Raw genomic sequence first — 25,050 nt, forward strand, 5'->3', positions numbered from 1 at the left:
TGTCTCTACCATGCATTCTAAAACAATACTGTAACATAGAAACTGATCCTCTCTCAGTCCTGAAATCATATTTATTTCTCACAGTTCTTGCCTTGTTAGTCTATTCTACTTAAATCTACTGGAAAAGTCAGCCTCATCAATGATTTCAATTATGTCACATTAATGAAAAAGAATCAGCAGTAGCTTTAGTTTGCCAGTCAGCCCAATATCTTCTGTCTGGCATTCAGGACATTTAAGAACTTCTCTCTGGGCTTCCAGTCAAGATGGAAGAATAGACAGTCCCCAGTGCCACCCTTCCCAAAAATCAACCAATTTATAACTGTTAAAAAGCAACAGCAGCCAAGCTGGAGCTGCTAAAGATCAGTCACAGGAAGAGGAGAGAACTACAGAGTTCATGAAGGCAGGAGAAGCCACAATGAGAGAGAGGACCACTCTGACCATGACAAACCCCAGCCACATTAAACCTGGTCCTGGTGAGCATACAGAGAAAGAGCTGGCAAAAGCCACAGCTGTGTCCTTTGTATGAAGTTGTTTGGAGGCAGCAGGGGAGAAGTGGGCCTTGGTGGCCCCCGGGCCAGCAAGACCACTAACAGGGTTCCCATGAACCCACATAGGAGAAAAGGGCCACAGACAACTGAAAAAAGGAGCCTCTCAGAGGCCAGTGAGTCATCACAAGGGACCGGTGCATGGCCCATCCACACGAAATGTTTGGAATGTGGGCGGTGGGGGACACTGGCCACTGGGGGAGCATTGGGATACAGCATGGACAGCTGATCTGCCCTCCAATCAGCTCAGGATCACTCAGTGGAGACTGGTCAGGAATACAGAACTGCAGAGGATGCATTTTGCTGAAGAGACTCAGGCCCAAATCAGAGTTTCCACACAACCCAGGTGCACCAGATCTCATGAGACCCAGACAGGCTTACAAGGTCAACAATTAAAACCTGAACTGCACAAAAAGCCTTCCCCAGAGAATCAGCAGCAAAGCAGCAATTTAGCTCAACCACAGAGCTCAAGTGCTGGTTCCCACAGGAAATTCCCCCATTTTAGAAATAACCAAAGGACAACAAATGAGTTCCAGTGTAGAGTTTAAGTGGTGGGAATAGCAAATAATCCAACACTGAACTTAAAGAAAAAACAAAAAGCCCACAGATCAGAGATGAAGTTTGATATTAACCAGTAAAGTTCTACCACCACAAAAGAACACCTGTAAAACCCAGAAGGACTGGAAACACCCGGTGCTCCCAAGCTGGGGCCATGGGGGCCTGAGAGCTTCAGCCATGCCTCCCTGACATCTGCATCCAGCTCAGCAACTACTGTGCTGTCACTGGAAGCCCCCTGCTCTCCCCCGCTGGAATGAAGGGGATGCCATGGGCTTCAATCACACTCCCCAGCCTTTCTCTTCCTCCCACCCTATTTCCCTGCCCCTTTCCTTCTCCCGCTACCCCTAACTGCTCTGCAACAACATCTTAGAATGTAAAAAAATTAAAATATTAATAAATAAATTTTTTTTAAAATTTTTCTCTGATTATTTTAATGTTTGTCAATTTGAATTTTCTGTTCTGTCCATAATCTCACAGCCCTTTCTCTCCCTCTATGCCTTGTGCATGCTGCTTATCCTTGGGAGGCCCATATTCGTCACCTGATGCATTTATAAATTTCTTTACTTTAATAGTTAAAAGAAATAACTTCCTAACTGCCAAGATAGAATTCTATAACCAATAAGCATGTCCTCCAAGAATTACAGTAAAATTAAGACATTTTTAATCATTCACCAGTAAAATTCCTCAAGTTGAAGGGAAGTGATTCCAGATGAAATGTCTAATATCCAAAAAAAAAAAAATCAAAGAAAGTGTTAACAGGAGAGTAAATGTAAGTAAACAATTGCTGTGTAAAAGAGTAATAATGTCATGTTGAGGTTTTAAAAAGGATAGAATTAAAATACTAGATAAAAATACTGTTTAGATTTGGGAATGGTATCAAAGGAATTAAAATATTCCAAGGCTTTTGTATTGTCTGGGCTGAGAATAATGGTTTAACTTAACTTTAGACTGAGACAAAGTGTATAATTTCCATGTTTATTAGTGAGGCTGACCACCTTTCCTGTTTATTGACAATTTGGATTTTCTCTTTGGTGATGTGCCAAGTAAAGTCTCTTGCCCATTCCAAGGAAAGGAGCTGGTCCTTCACCAGCTTCTGGGAGAGAACTTCTAAACCCTTGGAATATCCTGCTTGTCTCTGCATAAGAGTGTCTCTGTATACCTGGGGCTTTGGGCCACACCAGATAGTTTTTGCTAACAATGTGATTTATGCCTACTTTTGGTTGCCTTGGGTTCTGGGAGAATGTATCAGTTTCACCTCTGGAGGGGCTAGAGACTAAGTTGTTAAGGTCTCATGTGAGCAATTCATATGTATGTGACTGTCTCCCAGTAGTAACTCTGGATGCCAAGGCTTGGGTAAATTTCACTGGTTGGCAATATTTCACAGGTGTTGTCAAACATATCGAAAATGTGGATAATAATTATATCCAGCTTATGGGTTGTTATGATGGTTAAATGAGATAATATGCATCACATGCTTAAGACAGTGACTGACACTGTTCTAGTAATAATAAGGATAAGGGCTTGTTAAGTGAAATTGTAAGAGGTGAGTCCAGGAAAGCCAGAGTTTATAACCTAAAAACACATATCAAGATTCAGATCTGTGGTGATGAAGTTAAAGCAAACAACGAACAGGTCAAGAGACAAAGAAATTGGGAACAGGAAAAAAAATTATATACATACACACACATACACACACACACACACACACACACACACACACAAGGGTACTTCAAAAAGTTTATGGAAAAGATAATACGAATCTTTTCATGGACTGTGGTTTTGTCAGCACCATGCTCTAACTACCTGAGCTAACCAGCCAGCCCCACTTTTGTACTTCTATGTGAAATAGATTAAGGGAAATTGAATCAGGACACAGATCACAATCTAAGCCGAAGTGTTAGCAGTTCACCTTGCTGGATTCTGGCCTGTAGATTAGTACATTAAAAGTATAGGTCCCAGGGAAATAAATTCCTCCTGCCTCTTCCTTACACTTCACTCTGCAGAAAATTTTTTAGGAAGCAGGAGCAGCACCAGTGTGGCTTTGGTGAAGAGAGAGTCTTGTTCCTCTCCCCAAAGCCACATTAAATGCCTATGAAATCTGTGTAAATACAATGATCTAGTTATATAAATGTAGCTTCAAAAGAAGACCCCTATTTTTCTCCCATCCAAGCATCTTTCTCACCCCACCCCAAGCCCTCCTACATGTAAGTTTTGGAACACAGGATAATGAGAGATGATGGTCTCTAAATCTGTTGTACAGTGTATTTTATTATTAAGTCTTATTAATGCTGAAGCAGGAACAGTCTCGGAATTTAATGAAAGCCTGGTTTCTTTCATAGAAAAATTGGGTTTGGTAACTCTCCACGTGTCAATGTCATTCAAAATGTCTAAGAAATTACTAGACATTAGAATGTTACTTCTGGCCCACAGGTATCGTTTCTTTACGGGGTAGCAAATATGATCATTTTTCAGTTAAACCATGTATCTACATGTTCACTGCCTCCTTTCTTACCTTACTGGGTAGTTCACCTTTTTGACTTGCTAAATATAAATGTTTATTCTAATATAATGTATATGTATTAGCTCCTGATTGCTCTAGTCTGGGTCTTCTGGTTTATTTCCTCAGGGGGGTTAAACCACACGTTTTTCCAAGATTCTGGAGCTTTCCTCTGAGTAGGAGAGTAGAAAAAGAAGTAAGTTCAAAGAAAAACTAACATTTCAGCTACCAAGGGTATGGAAAATATTTGAACACTTCATCTCATAGTAAGGGTGAGGACGGAGACTGTCTTTTGCTTGTTCTGTTAACGTTCTTCATCACCATCTTGCGATGTAAAACTGTTTCTGCACGGAAAGTATTCATTATCTCAATACCAGAAAAGGGACACAAAAGACCCATAGTCAAGTGAAGTACAGGAACTGAACGGAGGGAAGTTTCTTTTATTAATTGGATTCACAAGCTTTGAAGGGAGAGAGAAAAAGTAATTTGAAAGGAGGTCAACCTAGGAGGAAATTAGCTTCATAGTTAGTTGGAATGAATTTATCATGTAATAAACATATTAAATATAATAAATATATTCTGAGAAATATCATCTCGGGTCAGTAATATCAGTTATGTCTCATAGCATTCAAAAGGAATAAAAATTTCCTTAAATGCAGGATGTCTTCCTTGTTTGTGATTCTGTTCTCTGTGAGGTTATGATTCAGATGGGTCTGTGGTAGCCATAAAACATGTACTACAGAAGGAGGCATCTGCTCAGAGGGACAGATCGCGATGTTGAACTTGAGGAGCACGGGTTCTGCAATTCTATATCCAATCTCTTACAAATCTTATTTGTGGAAATAAGATTACAGAAAAGAAGAAAACCATATGTTTTGAAATGGCAGATGCAGAGATTATGAGTCAGAGTCCCATTCTTTACAAAAAAAAAAATGCTCTGTGCCTTTGGACAAGCTGCCTAATTACTCATGTCCTCCCAACTTCTCACCTATCAAATGCGAGATCCAAATTCACTCTCCATAACAAATCTTAGAAACCTAATGATGAAATGGCCCTTGTGTTGCTATTGAGCTTTGGGATGAGAATCACTCACTCACTGTCATAGAAGTCATTAAAAATTATAAAGAGGAATAAATAAGAATTAAATTCTATCCTCTATGTATACTAGTTTCTAGCATTTTCATTATGTCACTTTTAAGATTTCCCTCAATTCTAGGTGGGAATGAAACATATTTCTCCAATTCAGTCCTTTGGCATTTTAATTTGAAAAGTTGGATTTTCTAGTAAAAATATTTGACATAAAGTCTTTGAATGATTTTTAACAAGTGCTTGAAATAACACATATCTTACAAAAAGAAATGGAATAAATAAGTGCTTATAATGCTGATTTAAGAGAGAATTAAAACTATAGCAATCATCTTTAATCCATCATTAAAACGGAATTAAAGCTTAAATTTTTTATTTAAGATAAAAATTATCTTTAAATTTTTAAGTACATCCCATTTTGATTATTTTATTTTTTTTTTATTTTTTTATTTTTTCTTTTTTTTTTTTTTAATTTTATTTTGTCGATATACATTGTAGCTGATTAATGCTCCCCATCACCAAAACCTCCCTCCCTTCTCCCTCCCCCCCTCCCTCCCAACAATGTCCTTTCTGTTTGTTTGTTGTATCAACTTCAATTAATTGTGGTTGTTATATCTTCTTCCTCCCCGCCCCCCGGTTTGTGTGTGTATGTGTGTATGTGTGTGTGTGAATTTATATATTAATTTTTAGCTCCCTCCAATAAGTGAGAACATGTGGTATTTCTCTTTCTGTGCCTGACTTGTTTCACTTAATATAATTCTCTCAAGGTCCATCCATGTTGTTGCAAATGGCAGTATTTCATTCGTTTTTATAGCTGAGTAGTATTCCATTGTGTAGATGTACCACATTTTCCGTATCCACTCATCTGATGATGGGCATTTGGGCTGGTTCCAACTCTTGGCTATTGTAAAGAGTGCTGCGATGAACATTGGGGAACAGGTATACCTTCGACTTGATGATTTCCATTCCTCTGGGTATATTCCCAACAGTGGGATGGCTGGGTCATATGGTAGATCTATTTGCAATTGTTTAAGGAACCTCCATACCATTTTCCATAGAGGCTGCACCATTTTGCAGTCCCACCAACAATGTATGAGAGTTCCTTTTTCTCCGCAGCCTCGCCAGCATTTATCGTTCATAGTCTTTTGGATTTTAGCCATCCTAACTGGGGTTAGATGGTATCTCAATGTGGTTTTGATTTGCATTTCCCGGATGCTGAGTGATGTTGAGCATTTTTTCATATGTCTGTTGGCCATTTGTATATCTTCCTTAGAGAAATGCCTACTTAGCTCTTTTGCCCATTTTTTAATTGGGTTGCTTGTTTTCTTCTTGTAAAGTTGTTTGAGTTCCTTATATATTCTGGATATTAATCCTTTGTCAGATGTATATTTTGCAAATATTTTCTCCCACTCTGTTGGTTGTCTTTTAACTCTTTTAATTGTTTCTTTTGCTGTGCAGAAGCTTTTTAGTTTGATATAATCCCATTTGTTTATTTTTCCTTTGGTTGCCCGTGCTTTTGGGGTCGTATTCATGAAGTCTGTGCCCAGTCCTATTTCCTGAAGTGTTTCCCCTATGTTTTCTTTAAGAAGTTTTATTGTCTCAGGGCGTATATTTAAATCCTTAATCCATTTTGAGTTGATTTTAGTATACGGTGAGAGGTATGGATCTAGTTTCATTCTCCTGCATATCGATATCCAGTTATCCCAGCACCACTTGCTGAAGAGGCAGTCCCTTCCCCAGTGAATAGGTTTGGTGCCTTTGTCAAAGATCAGATGGCAGTAAGTGTGTGGGTTGATTTCTGGATTCTCTATTCTATTCCATTGGTCAGTGTGTCTGTTTTTATGCCAGTACCATACTGTTTTGGTTATTATAGCTCTGTAGTATAGCTTAAAGTCAGGTAGTGTTATGCCTCCAGCTTTATTTTTTTTGCTGAGCATTGCTTTGGCTATTCGTGGTCTTTTATTGTTCCATATAAATGTCTGAATAGTTTTTTCCATTTCTGAGAAAAATGTCTTTGGAATTTTGATGGGGATTGCATTGAATTTGTATATCACTTTGGGTAGTATGGACATTTTCACTATGTTGATTCTTCCAATCCAAGAGCATGGGATATCTTTCCATCTTCTTGTATCCTCTCTAGTTTCTCTCAGCAGTGGTTTGTAGTTCTCATTATAGAGATTTTTCACCTCCTTGGTTAACTCAATTCCTAAGTATTTTATTTTTTTGGTGGCTATTGTAAATGGGCAGGCTTTCTTGATTTCTCTTTCTGCATGTTCACTATTGGAGAAAAGAAATGCTACTGATTTTTGTGTGTTGATTTTGTATCCTGCTACTGTGCTGAAATCATTTATCAATTCCAACAGTTTTTTAAATTTTTAAGTACATCCCATTTTGATTATTTTAAAATGAAATATTTGTGCAACTAATTGTACTCCCAACATTCTATGTTGAAATAATTTAATTTCTTCTTGACGAAGTGCTGTTATTGCTATGAAACTAAGTTATTTTCATGCTGTAATGCAGAGATGCTATAAGACTTCTGGAAGCTGGCCTGATCTTACGTAAATGGCCAGGCTCCTAAGCCTTTTGCTTTAGGTCTCTGTCATTTTTTTCTCTCCCTTGGCTTCCGGTCATCAGCAGCAGATGTTATGTCTTCCTGCAGTAGTGCACCTTCTTCTTGAACTCTTTATTCCTTTCCAAGTTATCACTTCTAAACTTTTATAGCCCAGGAATTCCAAAGTTAATGAAACTAGGAGAATAGGTCAACTTTTAAAAAAGTTTTAGACTTAAAATTCAAGATGAGAAGAATGACCATTCAGCAGCGTACCTTGATGAAATGAATTCTGAGACACGGAAATCAAGACTAGCATGCTACACAGATGTACTGATGACAAAACCCAGGGGAAAGAATGTTTCACAAATAACATGCTAAGTCATGGTACCTGCTTCAGGGGCAGCACACAAATAACCAAAAGGCAAAAAAGTTTGTATTTTAGGAGCACAACAGTTGCACTCAAGGAAGACAGCAGAATTTTGTTCTGGCTCGGTTTCAGAAGCTGGATATAGACAGGACCCTGATCTGGTCCCACGGCAGGAAAAACCAAGTTGGGACCTATGGGGATTAAGAAAATGTGTCTGATAACTGCCTATCCCCACAATAATAAACATAAATAAACTTTTTGAGCAAAATTATGAAGTGAATCAGAACTCCGGAATCTCCCTGCCCATCGTCTGAAGAAATTAACCAATAAAAACCAAAGCTAGCAAAATGTTTATAAAATCAAATACTGAAAGGGAAATATTCCTATTCCATGAACCTCAAGGAGTGATCACCAAGGAAAAAGTCAGTAGATCTGACATGATTGACTCCACTGTTAACCGACTATTCTTTCCACACCACAGGAGCTTAGCTGTGCAGATGAGGAGTAATTGGTCCAGCTTGCTATACTGGAAGCTCTTTCCTCTGACCATGCTCCTAAGCACCCTAAAGTTGCCTAGAAGAGAACGATCTATAGCCTGAGTAACCCTCCTCCCTTACCAATCAAATATATGTTTCTAGTTAATGTGGCATGTCATTCCAAGAAAAAGGGAGGTGGTGATAAAAGATACCTGAGGAGTACAAGTACTAAGCAGAAAACATTGAAAGAAAAATCGATGGATATGACAGATAATGCCTATTTAATAAATTTTTTTAAGAAAGTAGGAAAGTAAATCTGCCAACTCATTTACAAAGTTGGTATTCTCTTGATACCTTAACTAAATACAGAATAAGATATAATATAGAGGCTAATAGGCTAATCTAAATCCACAAAATAAAATTTAAAATTGAAAGATATAGATATACATAAAGAGATTTAATGACACTCATGTAGAAACTTTTCCAATAATGCTAGAATGATTTAATTTCATGTATGAAATGTAATTTACCACAAGAATGAAATAAAAGAAAAAAATATACAATCTTCTGAGTAAATGCAAAACATATATATATAACCTTCAAGACCTATTTACGGAGGGTTTCAAGATGGCGGCGGCAGCGGCGGCTGGCGCGGAGTAGCTGAGGTGGAAAAGGTGGCCACTGGGCCTCAGGCAGCCGGGAAACTTGTGGACCTTCCTCTGGCCATCTCTTAAGGGAGGACTGCTGCTGCTGGCCGGTCGTGGGGGCTCAACGCCACTTTGCCCCCGGCAGGAGAGGCTGCCTCATTTACCGGCAACAGCTTTGAAGTGTGGAGCAGGAAAAGAACTGATTCTTAGCTGCAAAAGCGAGTCTGGAAACAGGGAACACGGCGCCAGGGCTGCTGTGGATGCAGCCAGGATCCCGGAGGCTGGGGCCGCACTGAAGGCGGCCAGCTGCCCTATTCAGGATTCGAGGTTTCAGGCCGGCATTAAAGAAGATTCCTGGGAGCGCCCGAGCGGCGCCGCGACTGAACAGCCCGAGGCGGCAGCGCCGAGAACACGGAAGGCAACAAACCAGAGACAGAGCGAGCGCCCGACCTGGCACAGCACTGTGAGTGATCCCTGGCACAGCTCTGTGAGTGATCCCTGCCCACCCGGCTCCCGCCTGCACCACCAGGCCACTCACTGCCCCAGTGCTGCCTCCATTTTCCCAGGTGCGGGCAGCTCCGCCCTGATCGGCCATCACTGAGCCCATTTGCTTGGCCTGGCGCGGGGCTTTCCCTCCGCGGTTCTCTGGCAGGGCTGGGGGTGTGGGGCGTCCCGACCAGTGTTGGGAGGGCTAGGAAATACGGGCGGGCCGACTGTCACTCCACCACACCCTGGACTCCGGCCCGGTAAACTTCCTGTTACTGGGAGGCAGATACCATCTCTGCGACCACCAGTTTGGAAAAAAGCCTAATGAATTTCTGGTTGGGAATAGTGTGGTAGGAGAGTTCCCAGGTCCGCTAGAACCTGCCGGAGAGCAGGCTGCAGGCGGGCACTAGACTCGGTTTATACTGGGGGGATACAAAGGTGAACAAGACCCGAGAAAGATCTACACAGTGCTACAAAGGCACCCAGAGAGACCGGTCGTCTGTGCCTAGCAGAAACCTGGTAGACTTCCTGGGCGAGGCGGTGCTGAGCAGGGTCTTGAAGGCCCAGCTGATAGACGAGGGGTGCAGAAGACACACCCCAGCCCAGCACAGTGTGCACAGAGGGGGGAGACGTGCGGCCAGGGAGGCGGAGACTCGACAGAAACCACACACCCGGTGGGGTCGCCACTGCACGATCTAACAGCCTGGGCCAGAGCACACGGAACGGGGAGAAGTCCTGTACAGAAAGTGAAAGCTCAACAGAGATCACACACCCTGTGGTGCGTGATCCACCAGCCCAGCAGAGTACAAGCTGACCAGAAAGGTGGATCCCCGGAGAAGCCCAAGACCCGAGGCAACCACACACACAAGACACTAGAGGCCAACTGAGCAGTCACGGCGGGAGCCATACCAAATTGGCAACCACAGCAACATCCTAGTTAGTCATTAGTCTCAAACCGGTGGACTGTGAAACCCCCTGCCACAATGAATAAACACCAAAAAAAAGACACCAGAAATACAAAAAATCAAGAAAGTACACCACCAAAAGTTAATAAATCTCATACTCTAGATCCTATAGAACAAGAAGCCCTTGAAATAACTGACAAGGAATTTCGAGTGATAATTCTCAGGAAACTGAATGAGATACAAGAAAACTCAGCTAGACATCATGATGAAATGAGGAAAAGTATACAGGATCTGAAAGAGGAAATATACAAGGAAATCAATGTCCTGAAAAAAAATGTAGCAGAACTTGCTGAACTGAAGAAGTTATTCAGCGAAATAAAAAACACAACGGAGAGTTTAACCAGCAGGCTTGTCGAAGTTGAAGAGAGAACCTCTGAACTTGAAGATGGGCTGTTTGAAATAACACAAGCAGACAAAAAGAAAGAAAAAAGAATCAAGGACATGGAAGAAAATCTGAGAGAGATATCAGACAACCTCAAGCGCTCAAATATCCGAGTCATGGGTATTCCAGAAGGGGAGGAAAATGGAGATTCCATTGAAAACATATTCAACAAAATAGTGGCAGAAAACTTCCCAGGTATAGGAAAAATCACAGATCTTCAGATCCAGGAAGCTCAACGATCTCCAAATGTATTCAACCCAAAAAGGCCTTCTCCAAGACATGTCATAGTCAAATTCGCAAAACTCAGAGACAAAGAGAGAATCTTAAAAGCTGCAAGAGAGAAGCGTCAAATCACCTATAAGGGAGCCCCAATCAGGTTAACATCAGACTTTTCATCACAAACCCTAAAAGCTAGAAAGGAATGGGATGATATTTTCAAAATACTAAAAGACAAAGATTGCCAGCCAAGAATACTCTACCCTGCAAGGCTATCCTTCCGAAATGAGGGGCAAATAGTATATTTCTCAGACAAACAAAAACTGCGGGAGTTCACTACCACAAGACCACCCTTACAAGAAATCCTCAAGGGAGTACTGGGTTTGGTTCCTGAAAAATAACTACCACTGCCATAAAAACCTAAGAAAAATCTAAACCCGCTAGTACAATAAAAATGGCATTCATGAAGAGAAAACAAGCTAACAAAAACACTATCTACAACCTAAGGAACCAACAAACAAAGAAACCAAACAGTAAATCAGAAAGCAAGGAACAAAAGACACCTAAGACAACCAAACAACCAATAAAATGCTAGGAATAAATCAACACCTTTCAATAACAACTCTTAATGTTAAAGGCTTAAATTCCCCAATTAAAAGACACAGACTGGCTGACTGGATCAAAAAGCAGGACCCAACTATATGCTGCCTACAAGAGACCCACCTCACCCATAAAGATTCACACAGACTAAGAGTGAAAGGATGGAAAAAGATTTACCATGCAAACAGAAAAGAAAAACGAGCTGGAGTGGCTATTCTTATATCTGACAAAATAGACTTTAAACTAAAAACCATAAAAAGAGACAATGAGGGACACTACTTAATGATAAAAGGACTGATCCATCAAGAAGACATAACAATCATAAATATGTATGCACCCAATGTTGGAGCAGCCAGATTTATAAAACAAACTCTATTAGACCTAAAGAAGGTAATAGACACTAATACCATAATAGCAGGGGACCTGAACACTCCACTGTCAATATTAGACAGATCATCTAGGCAAAGAATCAGTAGAGAAACACAAGATCTAAACAAGACTCTAGACCAATTGGAATTGGCAGATATCTACAGAACATTCCACCCAACAACCTCAGAATATTCATTCTTCTCATCAGCACATGGATCATTCTCCAGGATAGATCACATATTAGGTCACAAATCAAGTCTCAATAAATTCAAAAAAATTGGAATTATCCCATGTATCTTCTCAGACCACAATGGATTAAAACTAGAAATTAATAACAAACAAAACTCTGGAAACTATACAAACACATGGAAATTAAACAGCATTCTACTTAATGACATATGGGTCCAAGAAGAAATCAAGCAGGAAATCAAAAAGTTTATTGAAACTAATGAAAACAATGATACATCATACCAAAACCTGTGGGATACTGCAAAAGCAGTATTGAGGGGAAAATTTATTGCATTAAATGCTCACTTCAGAAGAATGGAAAGATGGCAAGTGAACAACCTAACACTTCACCTTAAAGAACTAGAAAAACAAGAACAATCCAATCCTAAAGTTAGCAGACGGAAAGAAATCATTAAGATCAGAGCAGAACTGAATGAAATTGAAAACCAAAAAACAATTCAAAAGATCAATGAATCAAAAAGTTGGTTTTTTGAAAAGATAAATAAAATTGACAAACCATTAGCATGGCTAACAAAAAAAAGAAGAGAGAAGACTCAAATAACAAAAATTAGAAATGAAAAAGGCGATATTACAACTGATTCATCTGAAATACAAGGAATCATTCGAGACTACTATAAACAACTATACGCCAACAAATTTGAAAATCTGGAGGAAATGGATAAATTGCTGGACACACACAAGCTCCCAAAACTGAACCGTGAAGACGTAGAAAATTTGAACAGACCAATAACAATAAAGGAGATTGAAGCTGTTATCAGAAGGCTCCCAACAAAGAAAAGCCCAGGACCAGATGGATTCACAGCAGAATTTTACCAAACATTCAAAGAGGAATTGACACCGATTCTTTACAAACTATTCCAAAAGATTGAAACGGACACAAATCTCCCAAACTCATTCTATGAAGCAAACATCATCCTGATACCCAAACCAGGTAAAGATATAACCAAAAAAGAAAACTACAGGCCGATATCCTTGATGAATATAGATGCAAAAATCCTCACTAAAATACTAGCAAACAGAATACAGCAACACATACGAAAAATTATTCATCACGATCAAGTGGGATTCATCCCAGGGATGCAAGGTTGGTTCAACATACGCAAATCAATAAATGTGATACACCATATTAATAAACTCAAACACAAGGACCATATGATCATCTCTATAGATGCTGAAAAAGCATTTGATAAAGTTCAGCACTCATTCATGACAAAGACCCTCTATAAGTTAGGTATAGAGGGAAAGTATCTCAACATAATTAAAGCCATATATGCCAAACCCACTGCCAATATCATCCTGAATGGGGAAAAGCTGAAAGCTTTTCCTTTAAGAACAGGCACTAGACAAGGATGCCCACTCTCACCACTTCTATTCAACATAGTGTTGGAAGTACTAGCCAGAGCAATCAGAGAAGAGAAGGAAATAAAGGGCATCCAGATTGGAAAAGATGAAGTCAAACTGTCCCTGTTTGCAGATGACATGATCCTATATATCGGACAGCCTAAAACCTCTACAAAAAAACTGTTGGAATTGATAAATGATTTCAGCACAGTAGCAGGATACAAAATCAACACACAAAAATCAGTAGCATTTCTTTTCTCCAATAGTGAACATGCAGAAGGAGAAATCAAGAAAGCCTGCCCATTTACAATAGCCACCAAAAAAATAAAATACTTAGGAATTGAGTTAACCAAGGATGTGAAAAATCTCTATAATGAGAACTACAAACCACTGCTGAGAGAAATTAGAGAGGATACAAGAAGATGGAAAGATATTCCATGCTCTTGGATTGGAAGAATCAACATAGTGAAAATGTCCATACTACCCAAAGTGATATACAAATTCAATGCAATCCCCATCAAAATTCCAAAGACATTTTTCTCAGAAATGGAAAAAACTATTCAGACATTTATATGGAACAATAAAAGACCACGAATAGCCAAAGCAATGCTCAGCAAAAAAAATAAAGCTGGAGGCATAACACTACCTGACTTTAAGCTATACTACAAAGCTATAATAACCAAAACAGTATGGTACTGGCATAAAAACAGACACACTGACCAATGGAATAGAATAGAGAATCCAGAAATCAACCCACACACTTACTGCCATCTGATCTTTGACAAAGGCACCAAGCCTATTCAGTGGCGAAGGGACTGTCTCTTCAGCAAGTGGTGCTGGGATAACTGGATATCGATATGCAGGAGAATGAAACTAGATCCATACCTCTCACCGTATACTAAAATCAACTCAAAATGGATTAAGGATTTAAATATACACCCTGAGACAATAAAACTTCTTAAAGAAAACATAGGAGAAACACTTCAGGAAATAGGACTGGGCACAGACTTCATGAATACGACCCCAAAAGCACGGGCAACCAAAGGAAAAATAAACAAATGGGATTATATCAAACTAAAAAGCTTCTGCACAGCAAAAGAAACAATTAAAAGAGTTAAAAGACAACCAACAGAGTGGGAGAAAATATTTGCAAAATATACATCTGACAAAGGATTAATATCCAGAATATATAAGGAACTCAAACAACTTTACAAGAAGAAAACAAGCAACCCAATTAAAAAATGGGCAAAAGAGCTAAGTAGGCATTTCTCTAAGGAAGATATCCAAATGGCCAACAGACATATGAAAAAATGCTCAACATCACTCAGCATCCGGGAAATGCAAATCAAAACCACATTGAGATACCATCTAACCCCAGTTAGGATGGCTAAAATCCAAAAGACTGTGAACGATAAATGCTGGCGAGGCTGCGGAGAAAAAGGAACTCTCATACATTGTTGGTGGGACTGCAAAATGGTGCAGCCTCTATGGAAAATGGTATGGAGGTTCCTTAAACAATTGCAAATAGATCTACCATACGACCCAGCCATCCCACTGTTGGGAATATACCCAGAGGAATGGAAATCATCAAGTCGAAGGTATACCTGTTCCCCAATGTTCATCGCAGCACTCTTTACAATAGCCAAGAGTTGGAACCAGCCCAAATGCCCATCATCAGATGAGTGGATACGGAAAATGTGGTACATCTACACAATGGAATACTACTCAGCTATAAAAACGAATGAAATACTGCCATTTGCAACAACATGGATGGACCTTGAGAGAATTATATTAAGTGAAACAAGTCAGGCACAGAAAGAGAAATACCACATGTTCTCACTTATTGGAGGGAGCTAAAAATTAATATATAAATTCACACACACACATACACACACACACACAAACCGGGGGGGGAAGAAGATATAACAACCACAATTATTTGAAGTTGATACAACAAGCAAACAGAAAGGACATTGTCGGGGGGGAGGGGGGGAGGGAGAAGGGAGGGAGGTTTTGGTGATGGGAAGCAATAATCAGCTACAATGTATATCGACAAAATAAAATTAAAAAAAAAAAAAAGAAAAAGAAAAAAAAAAATAAATAAATAAATAAATAAATAAAATACCTTCAATTTCCCTGAAAAAAAAAAAAAAAAAAAAAAAAGACCTATTTACGTTTTGAGAAAAACTTAGAAAACTGATAGCAGAGAATTTCCCCACTTGGATAAGACTATCATAAACTGTAGCAAACATCATACAAAATGTAGAAGCTTTAGGCAATTCCCTTTTAAGGTCTGCAATTAGATAAGGCTGTTCAGTACTACTACCATGGTTCTAGAGAGAACGTGAGAACATAGTTACAGCAATAATATAAGAAATACTTAAGAGGTAAGGATTGGAAAGCAGGATGTAAACATATTTTATATGCAGATGGTAAACAATTTTTGCATCAAACAACAAAGACAATCAAAAGCCATCAGAAGTATTCAGAGTTTTCATTAAAGCTTGTCAGATATAAGATTAACATGCAAAATAAATAAACATTCTTCAAAACCAATGGTTCTCAAAAGAGGATGATTTTGCCTGCCAGCAGACAGTTGGCAATATAAGGAAACATTTTGCTTATCACAATTGGAAAGTGTGAGGAGAAGATGCTACTGGCATCTAGTGGGCAGAGACCAGAGATGCTGCTAAACATCCTATAATGCAGAGGACAGCCTCCCACAATGAAGAATTATCCATCCCAAAATGTTAATTATAAGGCTATTGAGAAATCCCACTCTTCATGAGTACAATAACTGGTGAGAAAACATGAAAAATAAGATATCATTCATAGCAACGATACAAATTGTAAAGTATCTAGGGATTAACCTAACAGGACACTTCTAGGAGCTTAACAGAGAAAATGTTAATCTCTCATAAATTGCCTTAGTGAAAACCTAAAATTTGGGTGGGGGAGGGGGCAGCTGGCCAGTACAGAGATCCAAACCCTTGACCTTATAAGGCTGAGTTCTAACCAACTGAACTAACCAGCCAGTCCCTTGAAAATCTAAATTAATGGAACAATATTTCATATTCGTGGCTATATGACTTAGTATTATAAATTTGATTTTTTTCTAAAGTCACCGATAAATATTAAATAATACAAATTTTAAATCATCAGTATTTGGCCAATTTGTTAATCTGAATCTAAACTTTTTAGTGGGGTATTAGCCGGGGAATCTTACCCTACACTTTTTGAGTAGCTGGTAACTTCTCCAAAAAGTGCAATGAAAGGTAGTATATAGAAACAGATTGGAAGGTGGTAGTCAGGAGCACTGGTTTATTTTAACAATCCTCAATATGTAGAGTTTAACCTATTTGAAGATAACCAAAATTTTTCATCTTGAAGGATACAATTATATGTCTACACTTACCAGAAAATTATTTTTTAAAACAAAATTAGTGATATTTTAACATCATTGTTGTTTAATGTATGCATACCTGTAATGGCACACTAAATAAAGACTAGATGATCACATAGAAAGTTTCAAATATCATTTTTCCTTTGTTCTTCCCTGACAGGGCATTCTGCTAATTTTGGTACATGTTTTATATCAAACTCCCTAACTCTAATCTCCCAGAAACTCATTAATCTACATTAATGGCCTTTCTGGGAAGCTCTAAGTTTAATCAATTCTTATTTGATAAGGGTCTCTAATGCTTTCAGTGGAGACTTACTGAGCAACAAACTATTTCAAAACCATCAGCATTTTCTGAAGTCATGTCAGATGTTGATAAAGTGAAATTCCTCCTATAATACAGAAATGTAATTGTCCATTCTTTATCCACTGAGGTTAATAAGAGAGAAGGCCCTCAAAATGTTATCTAATTACTGAGCAGAGATAATTTATTAAAACAGTATTTCTTCACAATCTGGATACTTTTTTTGCTCAGATAGTGCAGGCTATTTTCTCAATGACCTGATGGAGCTATAGAAGTCATCATTAAGCTTGCTTTTTAAATGTCTACTCACCACAATGAAAGCGATAACTGTGGTTAACTGTCGCTTTTTGCACTGAATACCCTCTACTTCTGAACTGCACTCTAATTCATTAAATCTACACAGCTTTTTTTAAAAAAGTTTTCATAACCCTTTACATCAATCATATTACTTCACCCTCACAAAAAACAAAATCCTATAAGGTAGGAGAGAATAGTGTTGTTGCTTTTACCAATGGAGAAATGAGCTCAGTGGCTTTATGTACAGATTTCTAGAAAGTAACAGAATTAGAATCAGGTCCGGGTCCCCTGACTCCAGGTACATGACTCTTCTACCACTTTGTGCTGGGCAGAACCACAGTGGTCTGAGAAAAAGCTGCTCCAGAAAAAACAAAAAAATGTTTTAAACACATGGGCATAGGTGAGGCTTAAAGGAACATCTTTATGGTTATTTAATAAATTAGTTACTTAGCTTTAATGAATTGTTTCTTCAAAGTTGTGATGGTTTTGTACCAACTCCTACTGGTTTTCTTTTCTGTGAATGCTCCCATTCCATATGTCAGGACACACTGAGGGGCTCTATGCGGGCAGGATGCAGTTTGTGGCCAGTAGACTGCAGGATTTTCAAGGGTCAGGCACTCTTATTCTTGGTGTCCCCAGTGCCCAGTCAAATACCTGCAGAGGGGAAAAGAAATATCTTTCCTCAGTCATGGCTGAGGTTCCTATAACAAAAGACAGATTAACAAGAGAAAAAATACAAATTTCTTTAACATAAGTTTTGTGCAATACAGACATAAGGAAATGAGGAAAAAATGGGTACACCTGTGTATTTTTTATGCTAGGTTTAATGAGGGTGAACAGTTGTGGAAAACTATGACTGGACAGAGAGAATATGATCTAATTGTTATAAATTGGGAGCACTTAGCAAGTCTTGCTTGTTCAGATTCTTTTCCGAGTCCCTCTGTCCTCAGAAATAAAGATGTTTCTTTCCTCCATGTATAGGGAAGGCATCTCTCATATGAGAATCTTATGACCTGCTTCAGGGGAAGGTCAGAGAATCCTTTCTAGGATTTATGACCTGCTTTAGGGGAGAAGGGTAGGTGAGAGTGACCTTCCTGCTTCTGCAGTTTTCTCAAATTCCTTCAGCTTAAAATATTTGGGGGTAGTGAGTCTTGAACCCCAATCACCTATAAACATACTGAAGTCATACACACACACATTTATTTAAATTAAATTCTGAATTCCAATGGACTATTCCTCCACTGCAACTCACTAACCTGGAAAGCCTACACATGTCTACACACCATTTTAACCCACAACTTGTGCCTAGAGCCATGAAATTATGTATTTGGCAATGCAGGACCCCAAACACTGCTTTTTCCCACATCCACATCTGTATGCCTTTATACCTGGTATTCCATTCACTCTTCGCCCTCCTGCAGATCTAAGTTCCCCTCTTCCTTCAAGACACAGACCAACCGTTTCCTCCCTGTGAGGTTTTTCTCTGACTCCCACCACAGACCAGATCACAGGAGTAAATCATGCCTGCATCCACCTTTCACTGCCCTCAACTATTGCAGAGTTAGACAAGATCTGTGTTGTAAGAGGCTGGTCTTAGGAGGGATTATAAGACTGAAGTGCTTGAGAAGAAAGAACAAAATCATTCCGGCTTGACATTGTTTAAATAAGCTATTTCAATGAAGGTTTACTGCCCTGTGTTCAACTGGAAATTGTAGTGCCCAAGTTTAAGAGATAAAATTAAGAGGTTAACTTCAGAAAGAGAGGCAAGAAAAGTGTTCCAACACTACAGAACAGTTTCTCAGTATTATTCAACTTCTATGTACGATGGAGCTATAAACCAAACATGGAATAAATGTGGGAGAGAAAACCTTTAGCAAATATATTGCTTAAAACTATGTATAAAATGCATATTATTACATTCAAACAACTATTTGGGTGAACTAATGTCTTACCTTTAATATTATCAATATTATTAAAAAGAATAGTTCATTTTCATTTACCAAGTACAATTCCACCTAAACTAGATTGTCATTTTAGTCTGAGTTTTTGTTTTCATGCATAATGACATGATATAACTAAAATCAGTTTCTAAAAACTTAATTATATTTTTGAGGACAATGAATTGTTTTTATTAATTGTAGTGTATAATTAAGACTTTGGCTTTGCTCAGGTTTTAATACATATCAATTTGAGAACCCTGACTTACATTGTAAAATTAAGAATTATAAATATAAAATAGCATCTCTGGCCTCCAATTATAAGTGACTAAAACACTTACTGAATTAGCTTTAGGAGCACAAACATTAAAAGGAATGTCTTTCATGAAATTGCTAATATTCCTCCTCTCTGGAAATTTTTCTGATTGTATGAACACAGAAATCTCTATACATTATTAAAGCCACGTAGAAACAAAGCAGGCTATATACTTCTTAACTGCGGATTGTACCTTTCTCCCTGATTAATCTCTTTAAATGATAAATAATTAAAACTGATCAAGTGAGAAAACATATATGAAATCAGGTGAAAATTAAAGTTATAGGTAAGATATTATTATTTAACTGCACTCAACTAAACCATCTGTCAGCAGTCTACTATCTAGCTTTTTTCATTTCCTAGTTCCAAATTGACCATTGCCTTACATTGTCTTTGTTAGAATCACTACATAGTCTACTCTAGGGAGAAAAGCAACAACATCTAAAATATTTTCTTCCTGTGTATTAGAGGTAAATCCTTACAGATACTTCCAAAGAGGCAATCAAATCACTTTTTTAAAACTTATAGCAAGTAATGTGTGCTGTATTTCATTTTAAGTTCTGGTCCACTCCTTATTTTTCATTTTGCTTTTTCACTTGACACATTGTATATCGGAAGTGATATATTTTTTCATTGTCCTCATTTTCTAGAAACCACGTATATTGACTTGATCCTCTGTTGTTGCTTATTGATTTTTCTTATGTGGTATGGTAAGTTAGGTTTGCCGTTTCTAACAATACAAAAAAAGAGAAAGTTTCCAAGAAGAAAGCTTGGTCTCTCTCATTATATATGTTCAACAACATAAACTCAGATGGGCCAGGCCAGCTCAGACCAACAAAGGTGAAGGCAGGTCAGCATGTCACGTGGCCAAGAGGGATGAGACTTTCAGCAACACTCACAATAAAGAATGGTGATCTGGCTTTCTTGCAGCCTATGAAATTGGAGTTACTAAAATACTGTCTAGAAAAAAATGCATTTTCATTTTAGTATTTTACTTTATGTAAGCATTTCTATTCCTGCCATGAACTGAAGATTTGGTACCTAAAGACAGAAGTATCACAAGAACCAGAAACTCCTACCAATAAACTATTTTGTCTGCTCACATAGAAGAAAGAAAAAAGACTAGGTTTGGATTTTGCATATTGAAAGCTACTCTACTTTGCCATTCACACTGAACAGGATGGTGACATTTCACAGTATCTTACACACTAGACGTTCCTTACAATGACATCATTCTCATTACTAAGAAGTGTCTCTTTTTGGTTTTTCTGATGGTTAGCCAAAATGTTCTCTAGAGGCATGGTGTCTTATTAACTAATAGTTTTACTCCTTTGTGCCATGCTGAATTATTTTCTTTGTTATCTGAATTTTTCAAAGACGAATGTTCTCCTTGTCCTCTTGCCAGACTATGCATATTTTATACCCTTTCCCTTCCTTCATAGGAGTACTTCTTTTATTTTGTAAATAGTTTCTATTGCTTATCTCCGAATCCTTCTCCTCCAAGATTGCTTCCAAATCTGAAGTGTTTAGATGTGGCAATATTAGCTAACCCTGACAGCTAACAGTTAATGGTGATCTTTCTGAACTCATAACATGTATTAATGCATTTAATCCTCACTACAGCTCTAAGAGGTAGAGCTTAGTATTTTAGCAATTTTACTGATGAGCAAACTGAGGTAAGGTGAGGTTAAGTAATTTGGCTAAGTTTATTGATCTAGTAAGTAGCAGAAGCAGGACTGGACCTCAGGTCTTCTGATTCTAGAGCCTATGTCTCATCAACTATACCACATTGTCTCTCAGTAACTGGCTTTTAGATTAAATTTGAGCTGTTTCCTTTATTCATGATATGCATATTTATGAAAAAAGAAAAATTAAATCAGTCAGGAGAGAGTATACTTAAATGATTTTTTTTTACTTTATCAATATACTATGTAGTTGATTTTCATGTCCCTTTACCAATTCCACCTTTTCCCCCTCCTCCTACCCCCTCCCCCACCATCAACATCATATCTGTTCACTTGTCTAAACAAGTTCAAGGAATTGTTGTGATTGTTGTGTCTTCTTTCCCCTGCCCACAGTTCATTTGTATATTTATTTATTTGTTCCAACAAATAAGTGAGAACATGTGGTATTTCTCTTTCTGTGCCTGGCTTATTTCACTTAATGTAATTTTTTCCAAGTCCATCCATGTTGCTGTGAATGGCAGTATTTTTTGTTTTTTTTAATAGCAGAGTAGTATTCTATTGTGTAGATATGCCACATTTTCCTTATCCACTCATCTGATGATGGACATTTAGGCTGGTTCCAACTCTTAGCTATTGTAAATAGCGCTGCAATAAACATGGGAGTACAGATATCCCTTCGACATGATGATTTCTATTCCTCTGGGTATATACCCAGCCATGGAATAGCTGGGTCATATGGTAGATCTATCTGTAATTGTTTAAGATACCATATACTTAAATGGTTTTTTCCTTGTACTTTGACAATATAATTCAATATACATTCCATTTTCTCTACTACTTAATCCCAATCCAAAATGTCGAAATGCCATTCTCCCATTGGCATTTCATGGTATCTTGGAGATATGTTGATTTCAAGAGCTGCCTTTTACAATACGAACATTCCCAGGGATTATTATATCTTAGCTATTATCAGCTACCACTGTATATATCTCTTATTATAGTACAAAGAATAAGTGGAAGTTAGGTGACAATAGGAATTGGACACATATATTTTGCTTGTCTGTGTTTTCTTGATTTTCTATAATTAACATTTACTCTAGTATCATCAAAAAAGCTTTTATTTTTTAAGCAGATTACTCTGAATTTTAGAGTAGTTCAGGATTAAAAGGTATCTGTAGAAGGAGCCTCTCATCACTCACTGTCCCTTGGGCCAGCTCTCACTGTCGTGTGATGCTTGGAGGCCACTTTAGTCAGGGCTCCAGACAGCTGGCTGCCATCCCATCTGAAGCCATAGCTGGTAGAAACTTGGTCTTCTCCTTCCTGAATCAAACTGCAGGTGCTCTTACACCTAATATCTAATGTCTAACTGTCAATGAATTTAGCTGATGGTTCTATCCAAGTAGCATATTTAGTGGCATCTGAGTGCCTACTGGAAAACCTTTCAACCTCTTTTCGCTATCTTGTTTCTCTGACCTGAATCCCATTCACACACAACAGGGTTGAGTCTGAAAATCTACCAACACAAACGCTGAAAACAAAGCAGAAGGAATGGCTTGATGTCTTCTTAGAGTGACTAAAACTACTCAGTTGCCATCTCAATTTACAAGCCCTGTTCCAGTTGGCTAGTGTCTCCTAACAGTTTGAATATTTGGGAATCAGTTCACTTTAATGTTTGGTCTTTGTTGTTATGTCTGTTTAATATTTATTACCTTTATGTAAGGCACATTCAATTCCTTAACCAAACTTTTTTCAATAAAGAAAAAACATGTTTTACCTTTTCTTTATGAAGTACAGAATGACCGGCTGCACTAAAATATTAGCTTCCTTTTCTCCCTAGTCAGATTTATGTTGTAACATATAAATTAAAAAGAAGAGAAGAGAAATACTGAGACAGAGCTATCTTTATAACCACTGTGGACTTGCCCTTTTCCTCATCCTCAATTTCAAAAAAGATAATATACAGCTTCATGCTGGCAAGTTAATCACAGTCAGGGAGAGAATGAGCTCAACTGTGTATATAAAAACTTAGTTGTTTTTCTTTGATTCATCTGATAGCATCACACTGGGTCAGTTTCTTGTTTATGCTATCTTTACTGTTTCTGGTCTTAGAACAATAAACAGCCCTAAGTGGTTTCAATTACAGCAGCAAAACTGTGCAAATGAACTTTGGCTTTGTTTCATTTTGAATAGAGGGTTTTTATGATTTTATAAAATGGTGATGTTTAGGAATCTTGCCAAACCTCTTCTATAAACAGTGAAGAGTCACATTTGCCAGCTCTAGGCCTTTAATCACTCAAATATCCTTTCCCTGATATGGATAAAATATTTTTAGTCTTGTTCCATGGAGCATAGGAATGATCAAACTATCTGTGGATTCAGCAACAATTTGCATAAACAAAGTACTGGAACTTTTTTGCTGGTCATGTATCCACAAAAACCCATCCTGATTTTTTTGTATGTCTTCCTTAGTTGCAGGAAAATATTAGTTGTCACTAATTTTTAACAAATTTAACACACAGTTCTATCAGCAAGGATAAATTCTGTTACGCTGTGGTAAAAAACAGACATCCCACTTCCCAATCTCAGTGATTTCACAGAATAAGAGTTTATATATGAAAGCATATAGTCAGGAAACTATACTAATTCATATTTCCACCACCACATGGGCTGGAGAAAAATAATTCTAGAGATTTCTACAACAACAATTAAAACTTCAGAACCAGTAACACAGGCTCTCCATCCACATGGAATCTAGAAAATTTAACCTTCAATTTGCCTTAGAGCACTGACATAATAAGGCACTGATTCATTTACAGAACCTGAAGTTTCAATTTTATAGAATATTATAGAAGTGATCACTTGATAGTGAATGTATTAGTTTACTAGGGTTGACATAACAAAATACCACAGATTGGGTGGCTTAAATAACAGAAATTTATTTCTCACAGTACTAGGTGCTATAAGTCCAAGAACACAGTGTCAGTAGGTTTGCTTTCTCTCAAGGCCTCTCTTCTTGGCTTACAAAAGGCTTCACACTGTGTGGTACATGGCCTTTTCTCTGTGTACATGCATGCCTGTCTATTTCTCTTCTTTTAAGGACACCAGTCATATCAGATTAGGGCCTACCCATATGACCTCATTTAACCTTAATTGTCTCTTTGAAGGCCATAACTTCAAACATTGTTATATTCTTAGGTACTGGGGGCTGGGACTTGAAATATGAATTGTGCAGAGGACACAATTCAGCCTGTAACAGTGAATGAGCTATCACAATCCTGTCAGTGTATTTCTGCAGTTCAGATTTACAAGTCAAAAATAATTTGCAAGCAAAAGTAAGACTGAACAATATTGTAATGCTTGTATGTGGAATTTAAGGAATCTCAAGTATGAGAAAAATTTCTAACTATACAAAATCTTTCTCAAGTTTATTTGGGGATTTTAAAAGAAAACTTTGAATAGGAAATTTAGAACACTGCCTATATTGTTCCAAGCAGCTGTTTCAAATTTTTGCAAACTACGTTGTCTCAATTATCATTACATATTTTTTAAAAAGAGGAAAATTTCAAGTAAAAACTGTTTGATATTAAGAATTAGAATTTATTCCTCAAACAAAAAATTATATCAATATAATGATTTGCCTCTACAGAGCTGTTGCTTATTCTGCAGCTGACCCATCATTAAGCAACTTGATTCAGTAGAATTAGGAAAAAGTATATTTACATTTATGCACTAAGCATTTCCAAAACGAGTTTCCGTAGAATGAACCTACGTTG

Source organism: Cynocephalus volans, chromosome 1, assembly GCF_027409185.1.
Source record: "Cynocephalus volans isolate mCynVol1 chromosome 1, mCynVol1.pri, whole genome shotgun sequence".
Lineage (NCBI taxonomy): Eukaryota > Metazoa > Chordata > Mammalia > Dermoptera > Cynocephalidae > Cynocephalus > Cynocephalus volans.